Here is a 14,797-nt window from a genome sequence, read left to right on the forward strand (position 1 = left end):
AATGGAAAAAAGAAATATATTGAATGTTGTACTATATGCCTATATAAAGCATACACTTCATAACATTTCACAGTCAAAATATGAATCCCCAAATGTCTCTCACACTGCAAGAGAAGGTAAATCTGTCTGGCCACAAGGCTGAAAAGATAATATTAGGACTAGCATATTACTGTGTTTGGAACTTTTATTAGTGTCTATTACATTAAATATTAAGTCATTTACTCAAACTCTTCTGATATACTTAATACATATTGTAAATGTCTATCTTTAGCCTTACCTCTGTACCCACAATGTGCTTCATAATTTATTGGTATATTTTTTGATGTACAGATCTTGTTTTGGCCACCTTGGCCTTGGTCATGGCTGAAAAGGTTTCTCAAACTAGGCCACTTACCTGGCTAATAAATGTTAAGTTATTTATAAATAGAATAAATAACACAAATAAATTAACATAAATAAAGAAGTTCATTGCATCTGCCAGAGGATTTAAAAGTGATAGTATTCAAAAGCTATTGAAGTGAGATGAAAAAGAGAATATCAACAGGGCTAATCAGTATTATATGATATTATATTATACTATATTATATTATACTATATTATATTATATTATACTATATTATATTATATTATATTATATTATATTATATTATATTATTAGTAATGTAAAGAAAGCGAACACTGGCCAGTGAAACAGGATACAAAGTTTAATTAGTGCTTTAGTCTGTTGTTACACTTGACTTCTTTAGATTAAAACAGGAATTTTTCATATATCACTTCCTTTTATAGCCAGGCTAATCACATAATTAAAGCAAAATGCACCTAAAAGTCACTGGTGTTTTTGTTGTCATTATACACAGTTGAATTTCACCTTATAAAATGCATTAAAACCATACTTATTTATTTACATATTGCAAATAACCCATCCACCCCAGCTAAAAATTAAAATAAAATACAATCCAAAATACATTTCCACATAAAGAAATCATGTACTTAGAATAGGCAAATATTATTGTTTGCCACAAGAATATACGTGTGCGCCCTCCCCCTAAAAATATAGTTCAGCTTTTAATTTTAGATAGCTGGAGACAGAAACTTCAGCATTTAGTCCGGGTGGGTTAGTGGCATCCACTCCAAGTTGCCACATAAATTCTTTGAATTCTAGAAACAGTTCCTTCAGTCTCCCCCCCCATTATCAGATACTACTTGAACAATGGCTGCAAATTTAAACTTGTGATCTGGGTTCAAAATAGTATGTACAGCCAGTATATTCATTTCATTATCCTTCCTGATGACATACATATGTTGGTAAATGTGAACTTTAAATGCTTTCTTAGTCTTCCCTATGTAAAATTTTCACACCTTGGCATAGGGCTTTTAGGACTCTTGCAGTTGGGAAAGGGTAGCTGTAGAAGCCTTTTCACGGGCTGGTCAGTTTGTTGGTGTACTTTCACAGTTCAACTTGAAATTTAATTGAACCGTACCATACCTTGGAATAAAAACTATATTCAAAAGTGATAAAGAGGTCCTTAAAAATGTTGGTAAAGGACAATGTGTCATATACAAAAAAGATGCATGTGTCAAAGATTTGTTGGAAATAAATAAAGAGGGGAACAAAAACTATAAGAAACGCAAGATGTTAAAATGTGGACAATGTAACCAATGTGCTAATGTATTAGAAAGAGAAAAAGGTTTTATTTTAAGTACATGATTTCTTTATGTGGAAATGTATTTTGGATTGTATTTTATTTTAATTTTGAGATGGGGGGGTGATGGGTTATATGCAATATATAAATAAATAAGTATGGTTTTAATGCATTTTATAAGGTGAAATTCAACTGTGTAATTCGTGTTACCTCTTCTTGATGAAGTGACTAGGAAGAGACTTGAGGGACATTTTTATCCCTTACTAGGGATTGACATCTCCAGATTGTGTGCTCCTTTGGAGAGCAGGGATTCATCCTCTGGTCATTTTCACCATGGTTTTATATTAACTTACACCCTCAGTTCCCACTGATTTGGGACATTGTCTACAAGAACTGGTTTATTTTGGCAGGAGACAAATGCCATAAGAGAGAGAGTAGGGGAAGCCCCTGTGGTAGTGTACAGAAAGGACACCAGTGTTAAAAATATCTTAGAGAGGAGGAAAGGTGTCAATACGGCTGGAGCATTAGGGAGAATATCCAAATGCAAGCAGTGTACTCACTGCAAGTATATTTTGGAAGGTGACAGTGTTTTTCTTAATGGATATGGATGGGTGAAATTTCAGTACAAGTACAACTGTAGCAGTAAGAATGTCATATATGCTGGTATTTGACAGAAGTGTGCCTGTTTTTATATAGGCAAGAACAAAAATGCCTTTTGTACACGTATTTACCAGCATTTATATGACATTAGGAAAATGAATTGAAAAAATTCATTGGCCAAGCACGTCAATACCCACCCAGGTCACAATTTTAAATTCACAGTTCTTGAACAGCTGACTATGGGTGAGAGAGGAGGTCCTATGGGTTACTACCTTGAATACAAAGAACTGTTATGGCAATTAAGGGTCAACGCCAATATTTTTCCAGGGTTGAATATAATGGTTTCAATAACCAGCTTTCTGAGGTTAAAAGCTGATTTTTTTATCTAATTGTTGATTTTTTATTCAATTGTTCACTTTATGATTTTTTGTCAAAATACTAAATTTAAAGTACACATTGAATCATGTTTTATAGTTAGTTTTTATCCTGCATGTATAATTGTGGAGCAAACAGGGAGTCTGTACCTTTAAATGCCTATGGTGTTTTTTACAAATTGGTTTGTAATGTGTTTGTAATGAGTATTTAAGGAGTGGGGTGGAGGCACTCTGTTTTTTCTGAAGAAGTCAACTGTAATCTGTGACAAAAGTGCTTAAGAATAAATTTTATCCTTGTTTCTTGTAACACCAGCCTGCTTTGTGATTTCTCAGTTTGTGTTACTTGGTTGGGTGTTTAGTATACTCTTTATTTGGTTGGATGTTTAATTTAATAAATGGTAAATGAAGTGAGTAATGGGACCCTGCTTCATAACTATAATAACTGAGTAGAGGTAAGGACCCTGCTTATTTGGTTGTATGTATAATACAAAATACGGCAAATGAAGTGAGTAGTGGGACGTTGCTTCATAAGTAAAGTAAGTGAGTAAAGGTATGGATGCTGTTAACTTGATGAGGAAGGTCACGCTGTCCTGGCAACATTAAATGGATGCTTATGCTGTGATTAATATCAACTATACTATGCTTCAGGAGTAATTAATACTGGTTAACAAAGTTATGTTTATGGAACTTCAATAAAGGTCATCATATGTCATTCAGTGTGATGTGTTTATTGAAGGGGACCGGGACAATGAGTTTTTTCTTTTATTATAGATCCTGTTTATATTAAAGTTCCACCATAGGGGTTATTTTTAAATTTTAGATTGCATTTACTTCTGAGAGGGACAGGCAGTTCAAACACCACCAAGCTGTTACTGTACTCTGTTTTCCTCGTCCACAGCTGCTGCTACCATAAATGTTCACGTCTTTTCACTGTCCGTTCGCTTTTCCTGACTGTGCTCGGTATGCATCAGTGTTTGCTTTCCCTCTAATGTGGAAAAAGTGATTGCCATGTCTCATTCCGCTCCGCTACCATTGCTTCTTGTTGTATCACAATACTACTCCAATGCTTCCAACCAGAGCATCACAGTATCATATGATGCTTCCTTCTTCATTTTCAAACCACCTCCTGCCAAAACAGTAATTTGCAATTTTTTTTCAAAAGTGTATACATCAGAAACCGTTTACTGAACTGTCTGCTTCTGCAGATATACTCTCTCGCATACTTCTCAACACCTTAGCAGAAGAAATATGGACAATGACTAAAATGATAGGAAGACAAAGGCCCACAATAGGGACATATTTTAAATGCTGTCTTTATAAACATAGAAAGTGGCTAGAACAACAGGATTTGTGTTAGCACACACCTTTTGAAGGATATTAATTTTGAAACTCAAATGCACGTCATTATTTAGTGACTTCAATCTTTAGTGATTTGCCAGAAATCCAGACATTTTATGTGGAACTGACCAAAAATATGAAGTTAAAAATCTGGACAGTTGAGAGGTGTTGGTCTCATGTGCTATATAAACAGCTGCAGCTTCCTTCTTGCTTCCTTCTCTTTATGCTGACCCCTGACTCCAGCCAGAGGAAAAGATAAGTGGAAGTGTCCTGGTTTCTCTGCTAAAATCCCTGAAGTATAGTCAGTGTGAATATTACTTCACATCTCTCCTAAAAACAGACTGCTGGCCAGGATGGTCCAATGTGGTTAAGAAAAGGTAGATACATAAGTAATTGTTCGATGCTTTAGATTGAGAAACAAACAAAAGCAATTACAGTTCAACTGTTATCCAGCAAGTTAATTATCCTTTTTGTAATATCTCTCATATGTATAAGTGAAATTATCCCAAAAGAACAATTAACACCCTCGGCACACAGCTGTATAACCAACATTGGCCACATTACAAGTATATTCTTTGTCGGACTCTAAACACCGTCAGTTTTATGACAAATGATGTGCTATGTTGGAAATAAACAGAATTTTGCATAGACAGCATAGGAATATGTGCTGTTTCCATGCTAGAAGACACTGGAGTAATCATAGTTTCCTTATGTTGAGAAAACATCTTCACATTTTTGGTCCTTTTATTCACAAACAAGAACTCCAAGCCTACTACGTTTTTAGTAATAATAGATGTACTCAGGAATTCAGAAAGAACCCCATTGCTTCCTTTATGGACTAAAGTAAAAAGGATCAGTTTTTGCAATGTGGTGGTAGCATATTTCAAGATATTTTAGCCCTAATGAGGAAAGATCCCACAATTGGTTAAATTGCAGATGTCTGAATTGCTGCTAATTATCCCGAGTGCAGATCAACACTTCTCTGTATTAAAACAGTGGTGGCGAGTGCATCATGTTAGCATTCACTCTCACACACACACACAGACACAGACACACACACCACATATCCCATATCTGCCCCTTTGTTGTTAAAATGTCTCTGGTGTCTCCTTTTACTTATGCTGGTAAAACACAGATGCTTGCAGTTAGTCATTAATACCAAGCATTGGAATTTCACACTTCATACCTTTCAGAAAATGATTGGTAGTGCAAAACCTGTTCTATTAATGACTTCATAAACATGTGCAAGTAATTAAACTCCATTCATAATTTTGTCCCACCATTAAGTTTGTCTTTTTCCTAATTTTTTGTATTAAGAATTCAAGAGGGATGGTTAATGTTCCCTCTAGCTCATAAATCACAAACTACTGCAAGCATTGAATAATGTCCAATATTTCATTATATATTACAAATATTCTGCTGTACTATCTTGTCAGTTAGCTCATTGGATTAATGATGAAGCTTTTAGTGACACGGGTGCAGCGCTCGTCTAACATTGCCACCATTTGTAGTTAACTGTTTTTGTCTTAAAGTATTCTTTTTGACATTGCAGCTCTGCTGTCTAGTAGTGGCACATGTGTCTAATATCCTCAGTGGGAGAGTTTAGGTTTGGAGTCTCTTTTAGCACCTTTAAGGCAGATTTCTTATAGTATCCCTGGAGTTTAATGGTACCCTGTACCACCTTATATTTTTGTTTGTTTTTGGCTTTGTTAATTAATTGCTTTTAAGGTAGACAATATAGAGTATCCCTGGTGTCTAGTGTTATCCCCCACATCAGGTGATTAAAGATATCCCTGGTGTCTAGTAGTCCTCATCTAGACACATGATGCTTAAGTGCTGTTAAGGCATAAGATGTAAACGTCCTCCCTGGTGTCTACTGTTTTCTCCTCATAACCTGTTATGTTTAAGTGCCATAAAGATACAATGTTAAAGACTATAACTGGTGGGTAGTGCTTCCCCCATCTTATCTGTTATCCCTGGTGGCTAGTGATCTTCCAAGACCTATGACTTTAGATTTATTCCTGGGGACTAGTCCTCCCCCCAGCCATATCTTTAGACATATTCATCGTGACTAGTAGCCCCCTGGTGCAGTGCTACAGATTGTGCTTGTAATTCTAGGAGTATGTGAAGTATGACAGCCATTCCATCCACCCTCACACACCGACAAGATCACTCCACACACAAAAACACACGTTACCTACCTAGGCCTCACTAACTCGACCTACTGTGACCTCCCAGACAGAGAGAGACACACACACACACACACATTCTCATATGTGGTCCCTTACATATATGGACAAGCACCCTAACTCAGATTGCTGAAATTTCCATCAATTACCTCTCCTGAGATGAAGAAACACAGCCTTTTGGCTGTGCTAATTACCAGGAGCAGCCAGAAGATGATGCTTAAATGCCTTATGAGAGGCAGGTCTGGAGGACAGTACATGGCTAATTAGCATATGTCTCATTAGCGTATAGCACAACCATGAACACGGCCCACTGTAGTGCTGCAAATCTTTATGTAAATGCACTGCAGTAATGCTGTTTCCAAATTCCAGAAAGTTACCATAAGGTGTATACCTTATCTACACCTCATGGAAACTGGTCTAAATTCATGTTTTAAAGAAACTATAATGTCAAGCAAATCAATGCTGATAACATCATAATGAATCTCAAAATTTTAATTTCTACACAAAACTATCAACTATTTCTCTGTGCTATCATATAGGAGTATAATCATCAATAATTCAACTATAAAATAAATGTTCTGAAAAAGTAGGGCCTAAAACTTATCCTATTTCTTAGGATGTCAAACCTATTTCAAAAACTGAGTCCATTATAACCCACATCACTACTTTGCTGGTATTCCAAAAACAACCTATATATATATATATATATATATATATATATATATATATATATATATATTTACACACACACACACACATATATATATATATATATATAGAGAGAGAGAGAGAGATGTATCAAAATGAGATGCAGCAGGGTATGTATGATAGCAAAATTATCAATGGGCATTTCCTCACACTATAGGTCTCAAAAATTCTCTTATCTGAGTACTGTGCTGTGGAACTATAAAGTATGCCCTCAGCATTCCGAACAAAAAATATATGCTGCCTCACTTTAACAACTCTGGCTTCATTTTTTCTGAGTGCTTTTGTCCACCATTGTTGTTTACCACTAAGACTTCATGCTGTCAGACTACATACCTTGTTCTCCTTTCCTTTGAAATACCCACTGATAGTAGCTGCAGGGTGTCATACAGGCAGACATAACAGTGTTGGTGGTCTCTCTCTCATCCCACCGGTGACAGCATCCATTCTGGCCTTCTCCTTTCCTTTGTAATACCCACTGATAGTAGCTGCAGGGTGTCATACAGGCAGACATAACAGTGTTGGTGGTCTCTCTCTCATCCCACCAGTGACAGCATCCATTCTGGCCTTATCCCACCCCAGGATCACATCATGGACTGTGACAGATGTCTTCATTAATTATGTTGAGCCAAATGTATTCAGACCTTCAGGCTGCTAAGAATGAACAAGAGCTGCATTCACTCTGCCTTCATTTACTGTGGTCTTCAGTGAGGTGGAAACATCTCTGTCGCTCCTCTTCATCCTGATCATGGAGACTCAACAGCCTCTTTTACTAGGTCAGATTTTGTTTTATGTTCTGCATCAGTAAATACCCTCTACTTAATCAGCAAAGTATCACTTAGTGGATGTGTGATGGCATCAGTCCATGCATTTAATTCACAGGGTACTAAAACTCCACTTAATTTCCTTTAAGTTCAACAGTTTGATTAGTGCCCAATAAGTTATTTTTGCGTAAAGGAGTTTTGAGTAATCTGAGTGAAAATGCCTAGTAGTCCACTTAGATTTGGAAAGTGATGCTGCCTAAGCCAACAGCAACTTTCCTTGCCTCTATCCTGGCCCCATGGCAAGGAGGCATCAAGCTCTGACCCAGGCCACAAGAGTGTGATTAGTTGACCTAGCAGTGGAGGATCAAGGCTGGCAGGAAAATGAAGAACGAAGGGTAATGTCCTGCTGCATTATCACAGGGGAAGGGTTGTGTGGAGTCAGGGGTTGGGAAAAGTTACAGAGAGGGAGACGAGACAGCAGGAATGTGGTGAAGGTGGTGGGAGGGGTCAAGGAGTGACAGTGACATCCTGCTTCTTGGGGTCTTCTTTTAATTTTATTTTTCCTCTTGCTCTGCTCTATTTTTTCATAATGGAATCCATCCTTCATTCATTTCCATTCCATTTTTATGCTTTCTCTAACCTCTGTCTAAAAATCTGCCTTACCTGCTTACCTGTCATACCACACACACACACACACACATGCAGACACAGGTACACACACAACTCACAGTCAGCATTAATGGTTCCTCCCACCCTGATTAACTCTCACCATCCACACACAAGTACTGTTTTACTTTCTGCAAGGTTACAGATAAAAGTCAAATTCTCAGCCTGATGCTGTTGATATGATATGAAGCAGTCATAACTGTGCAATAAATCAAATAATGAAACCGATCATCCATCTTTTCAGTGTTTGTGTACACATGTACATGCTCTGAAAAGGCTTGTGTACACATATGCACATGCTCTGATGCTCCATTAAACAACTCATAAGACTGGAATATTGAATACGAGAGTTTATAAACTAAATGTGATAATTGTCTTCCAAAAGTTATAAGTTCTATATAAGAGGCCCAAGTAAATATTAGGAAAAGATTCATCACTCAAAGAAAAATTTTAATGCAAGCCCTACTGTGTCTACAGACCAGCTTGCATTTGTCATTTTACTTTCTAGTTTAAAAGTTTATCCACAATGTCCTCATGCAGAGCTAGTGATATAAATTTATTTGTTTGCATGTTGATTTATATTTTTTACTGGGTTAGTGCACTGATCTCAATGGATCATTTGCTACCACTGCCTGGGTGAACAGAATCACATAAAAAATTAACAAAACATATTTACAGATATAAGGGTATGGTAAAAATATATACATATTTACAGATGCAAGAACATTCTACAATATTTAGTTAAAAAAACATTTGCAATTGAAATCATGGATGGAAAAATGGAATCATGCTTAGTAGAGTGTTCTGGATAAGATCTAACCATAATGAATGAAATGGCTTATGGTAGAGGGATAGCAGCATACTGGTATATAGAGAGGTAAGAAAACATTGGAAGAGGCGAGTGTGAAATAAAATATTTCACAGAAGTTGCAAAAAATGTTATAAAGTTCATTATTATACTTACATAACACATAATATGCCAAATAAAACATGGTTATAATTTATGTTCCAGAAAAAATATTCTAGGATTACCAAAATGATTTAGTGTTAGAGTTATCATGATACACAAGATGAATAATTTCTTGCTTTACCAAATACATAAATATTTTATTAATGTAATTGGTTTCAAATGCCTGATATTAAGGATGCTAGTTCATAAAATGTCTATGACTGAGGCAAAGGTCAAAGTTAAGAAAGCAAATTAGGATCTAATATCCTTCAAGATCAGAACACAGTTCATTATTTGATGGCTTGTGTTTGCAGTATGTACAAAACATCAAGCAATCACAGACTGAATCCGGCTTATTTAATTGTTGTTTGCTTACAATGTTTGACAGCCTAAGATAAGTCCTCAGCAGTCTGTTTATTATTCAGTTAAGATTTAAACAGTGAACTGAAAGCCTGTTTCGTTTTTTCATAATTTAAAATGTGCACAGGTTTGCATTTGTTATTCTAGAAATAAAACAGAGTGAGCACATTATTTGCTTTTCATTAGGTAACATTCTAAGTTAATCACTTGGCATTCACATTTACAGATAAATCCTTCTCTATATTCATGTCTCATTGCCTGACATTCTGAAGGTGATCAGATGATATTAAAAAATCAGAACACAGTGTCTTATTTTCATCCACATTTAGAATGACAAATGGCCACATTTTGAGCAGCCACTGATGAAATGTGAATAAGAAATATGCTCCATACTTTGCATGTATAACGAGTCAGTTAACAAAAAGAACTGCAGTTTGTCCTTTTTCCTCCCTGCACAGTTTTGCAAAATAAGAGGGAGACACTTTTGTTTTAAAAATTTGAATAATAATATCAGCATTTAACAAAGGTGCATTACTGAGTTGAATTAAACAAACAGAATTGCTTATTCTCACTCTTAGTTTAAGTCAGAAACTTGCCATTCTGAAAACTATTGAAAAGTTACCAACAATACAACACCTCAATGTGAAACCTTAAATGTCAAGGAAAATGTCAAAACTGCTTAGTTTCCAGTAGCAAACAGCAAGGTTGATCAATATCAGTTTGCAGTTTATTAAAAATATGTGCACTTCTGTTTATGAAGGATAGCCAGACAGAAACACAGGAGGCAGATATAAAAAGAAGATAGCCAGATACACATGGTCTATGGAAGTTGCTAGTAAAAAGCTAGCAAGACAGCCTAGTGTTATTTGCAGCTGATTTTCCTTTTTAAACAAATCACTTTCAGTAAGCTTGCATTCTGTCCCTTTACACAGAGAAATTAAATTACATGGTATAATTAGCAAAGCACAAGGCAAAAATACACATACATTATTGTCATACTCCTGAAAATGTACCACTGATTGAAATAAAAATATAAGCGATTTTGAACACATGGCTCTATGTCAGCTTTTTAAAATTTCTCAGAGTTATAAATTAAAATAAACTGTTGATCTTAAAACGCCCGTGTCTGCGCTTGTTTCCCACCTTTCTGTAACGAGTTTAGTCCAGATACAGATTGGCTGTATCCAGGACTGTAAGTAAGCTTCTGAGCCCCCAAGCCTTTTTGTGTTGGAGGGAAGCCTTCTAGCTTATCAGTGGGAGTACTAAGCACTAGGTAGCCTATCTAGCACAAGAGGAGTGGTTTCTGACCCTAAAATTGTAGCTTATTGGCTGTTTGGGCAGTTTTTTCCATCTCTTTCAACTTTCTTTTTTTAAAAGCTTGTGTTTGTGATGGTTTCCCACCTTTCCTGTAACTAGTCTAGTCCAGATACAGATTTGCTGCATCCAGGGCTCTATGTAAGCTTCTGAGCGGTTCCAAAAAGTCTGCTCTTCAACTATTCCCTTAAATATGCCTGTTCTCTCCTCTCCTGCACTTTTACTAGCTTATTAGTCGAGCACTTTACCAGACATCTTGTAGCAATTATTGTAGCAAAGAAAAGTGCTACCAACACTAAATGTTCTACAAGGAAACAGCTCCAGTACTTATTATTAATGCCAACCCACCCAGGCATGTCTAAAGGTCAGTTCTCTGTGCCTATTAATCTGGTGAAGTTGGGCATCCTGAGACAATGTAGCAACTGCCTCATGTACACTGACAACCCTCTCCTCTTACCTCCCAACACTCAGACTTGTGAGACATGCACTTATATATCCAAATTGGAAGCCACACACTCTCCAGCCAAGAGATGAAGGTCAACAGTGGCACCACACGACATGTAACACATGGCCCTCCAGAACACATACCAGAACTGCCTTGACATAAAAACACAAACCACACACCCACCTTTGTGGAGACTCTCAATAAAAATCTATCCAAACAGCAAAGACATCCAAGGCAGAAATGCACTTTACCACCACAACACAACACAAATCATGACACACAACTCTCCTAAACAGTGTGCCACTCAACCAAAGCCCCTAAAGCAAAACAGCATGCCCAACACACTAGTCATAGGTGACTCAATAGTGAGGCACACTGATGTCCCACTCACTAGGTTGAATAAGGTGAAAGTACCAGTCAGCTGCCAGTCAGGTACCAGGATCCATCACATAATGCACGTACTCAGGTCCCTCAACAACAGGTACAAATATGGCTCTGTCATTGTACATGTGGGTGTGAATGACCCAAGATGTACATCCCTGGACTACATGAATAAAGACATGGAGGAGCTCTTGGATTATGTAGCCCAGGTGGATATGACATGAGCACCGTCCTACTATCACCCAGAATACCACCACAGTAAAAGCAGAAAATGATTACTTTCAACAATTGGCTAAGTTTCTGGTGTCATTCTAAGGGGATCCAGTATCTGTTCACCTGGGATGACATGAATGACAGACCTCAATGCTTTGCCAGTGCTGGCCTGCATCTGTCACCCCTGGGCTTCCAGATACTGGACAAGGCTTTAGCCACCACTATAGTGCCTTTTTTAGGCGGTGTTACAAAGACCAAATTACCACCATAACAGCTACAAAGAAATGCAATATGAGGGTCATGCTGCTCAATGCTATAAGACTAAATCATAAAATGCACTCACTCAAAGCACTCCTTAAAATGGAGAACATTGACATTTGTGCTGTAACAGAGACCTGGTTCAAGGCAGCAGAAAGCACCACTGCACTACCAGGCTATAACTCATTCCACACCTTTCAGCCCCAGAACTTGGACTGAAGATCCAAAGGCAGTGGTGTTTCCATATTCATAAAGGATGCACACACCTCCAGACTGGTAGCGCAACATAACGCATCAGAGATACTTCAGGTACAACTAACATTGGGTAAGACAACGATTCAGGTCGTAGCCTGCTATAGGTCCCCAACCATGACCCAAGACTCACATTCCAAGTTTCTAAGCACCCTGGAGAATATTAGGGTCCAACCTAACACTCTCATACTGGACGACTTCAACTACCCCAGCACTAACTGGGAAAACTACTCATGTACCAATACAATTCCTCAATGTTTCCTGGAATTCATCAGTTCGAATGCCCTGGACCAGCTTGTTCTTACCCCCACTAGAGATAGCAACATCCTTGACCTGGTCATTACTAACATGGGCGACCATTGCTCTACACCAATAGTCAACTCCTCCCTGGTTAGAACTGGACCACAAACTAATCACCTTGGAAACCCACTCCTCCCCCACCCCACAAAGGTAACCACCATGAAAAACTTCTCCAAAGCTAACTTTGGGCTGCTAAAAATAGAGGTGGCTAACTTCATGGCACCCATGCAAATGCAAAATACCACCGAGTTATACACCAATGCACTATACAAACATGTACACAAATGCATGGAACTCATCATACCCCAAGACGCTCACCTCCAAAAAAAGGAAGCCAAACTGGTGGTCACCTGCCATAAACAAACCCTACAACAGAAGGAGTAAACTGATGTGGAATAAGGTGAAGTCCCAAGACTGGAAAAACTCCCTTATCAGCCTCAACAAAAAGTTGATATCCCTCATCAAATCCTCTAAAGCTAACAATGAAAATAGAATTGCAGCAGATAGTAAAGACAACCACAAGGCCTTCTATAGTGTTTTTAAAGAATCTCCACGGCAATACCCAGAGTTGCTCTACGCTACTGCACAATGGTGCCTCCTATACAGAGACAACAGATATTGCCAATATACTGGCCGACAAATTCAGTGCCAACCTTACCCCTCCCTCCCCCACCAAAGGACCAATTACAATACCAGTAGATTGCCAGGCACCCAGTATTACTGCTGCACAGGTTAAAACAGCACTGTCCAAGGCCAAGAATACAGCTTCTATGGGACCTGTAAATATTGCTGGCTGTGTTCTGTATGAACTACAGAGTGAACTGGCACCTCACCTGTCTGCCCTGTTCAATCACAGCCTCACTGCAGGCTTTGTCCCTATCTAATGGCTCCCTGCTACAGTCATCTCTCTCCACAAAGGAGGAGTGACTACAGACGCTGGGAACTATCACCCCATTAGGCTGAGTCTGATATGCAAAAGCTATGGAACACATTGTCATGGACCTAATAAACAAGGATATAGGGAATCTCCAAACTCTGGATCCCACACAGTTTGGTTTTGTGAAGGATAGATCATGCCTGCTCAACATGGTCAACTTCTTTGAGTCAGTCACCAGAGCTGTGGATGAGGGCAAGGTGGTTCATACAACCTACCTTGATCTAGCCAAGGCCTTTGATACCATTCCCCACTCAGGAATCATAGAAAAACTCACTAAGCTAGTAATCAACCCCTATATCACTAGATGGGTTGCAAATCGGTTCACAGATAGAACCCACAGTGTGAAAGTAGCTGACTCCAAGTCAAACTGTCAAACTGTCATGAGTGGAGTCCCACAGAGTTTGGTCCTGGGTCCTCTCCTGTTTGGTATCTACTTCCCTGATGTCCAGGCCACCATGAAGGGAATCTGGCTGACAAAGTTCACAGATGATTGCAAGTTGGGAGCTATTGATGGTGACATCCTAAAGAACGACCTTGCTGAGACCAACAACTGGCGTCCTAACCATGGCCTTAAGCTCAATGCCAAAAAATGTCATCCCCTTTGGGGAAAACCTGGTTTCCATGAATTACCACATCAATGGTAGTCCACTAAACACAGAAGGAGTTATAAGAGATCTGGGTACACAGGTTGACAGCAACCTCTCTTTTGATCACCACATTTCCACTGTGGTCAGAAAGTCCTTCTATATGGCAAATCTCATTACTAAGGGTTTTGCATCCAGGAAGAAAGAGGTCATTGTCTCCTTCTACTCTTCCCTCATTAGGCTAATCATCGAGTACAATCCCCCATTTGGCATGTACCTGACTAGACACCTGCAACAAATGGAGAGGCTATAAAAGTACCTCAGCAAAGAGGATCCGTGGCCTTAAACACTCGTCCTATATGGATAGACTCAAAAAACTCCAACTATTCTCTGTCTCATATCGCCTACTTATAGGCGATCTCTGCTTGACTTACAAATCCATGTCTGACCCAGCACTGTAAAAAATGCTACATTTAAAGAAATCCTAATCCATCCATACCACATGCTCAAGAGACCTCAACCTCA

Source organism: Protopterus annectens, chromosome 9.part0 (assembly GCF_019279795.1).
Source record: "Protopterus annectens isolate FY-2018-M chromosome 9.part0, PAN1.0, whole genome shotgun sequence".
Classification (NCBI taxonomy): Eukaryota; Metazoa; Chordata; order Ceratodontiformes; family Protopteridae; genus Protopterus; species Protopterus annectens.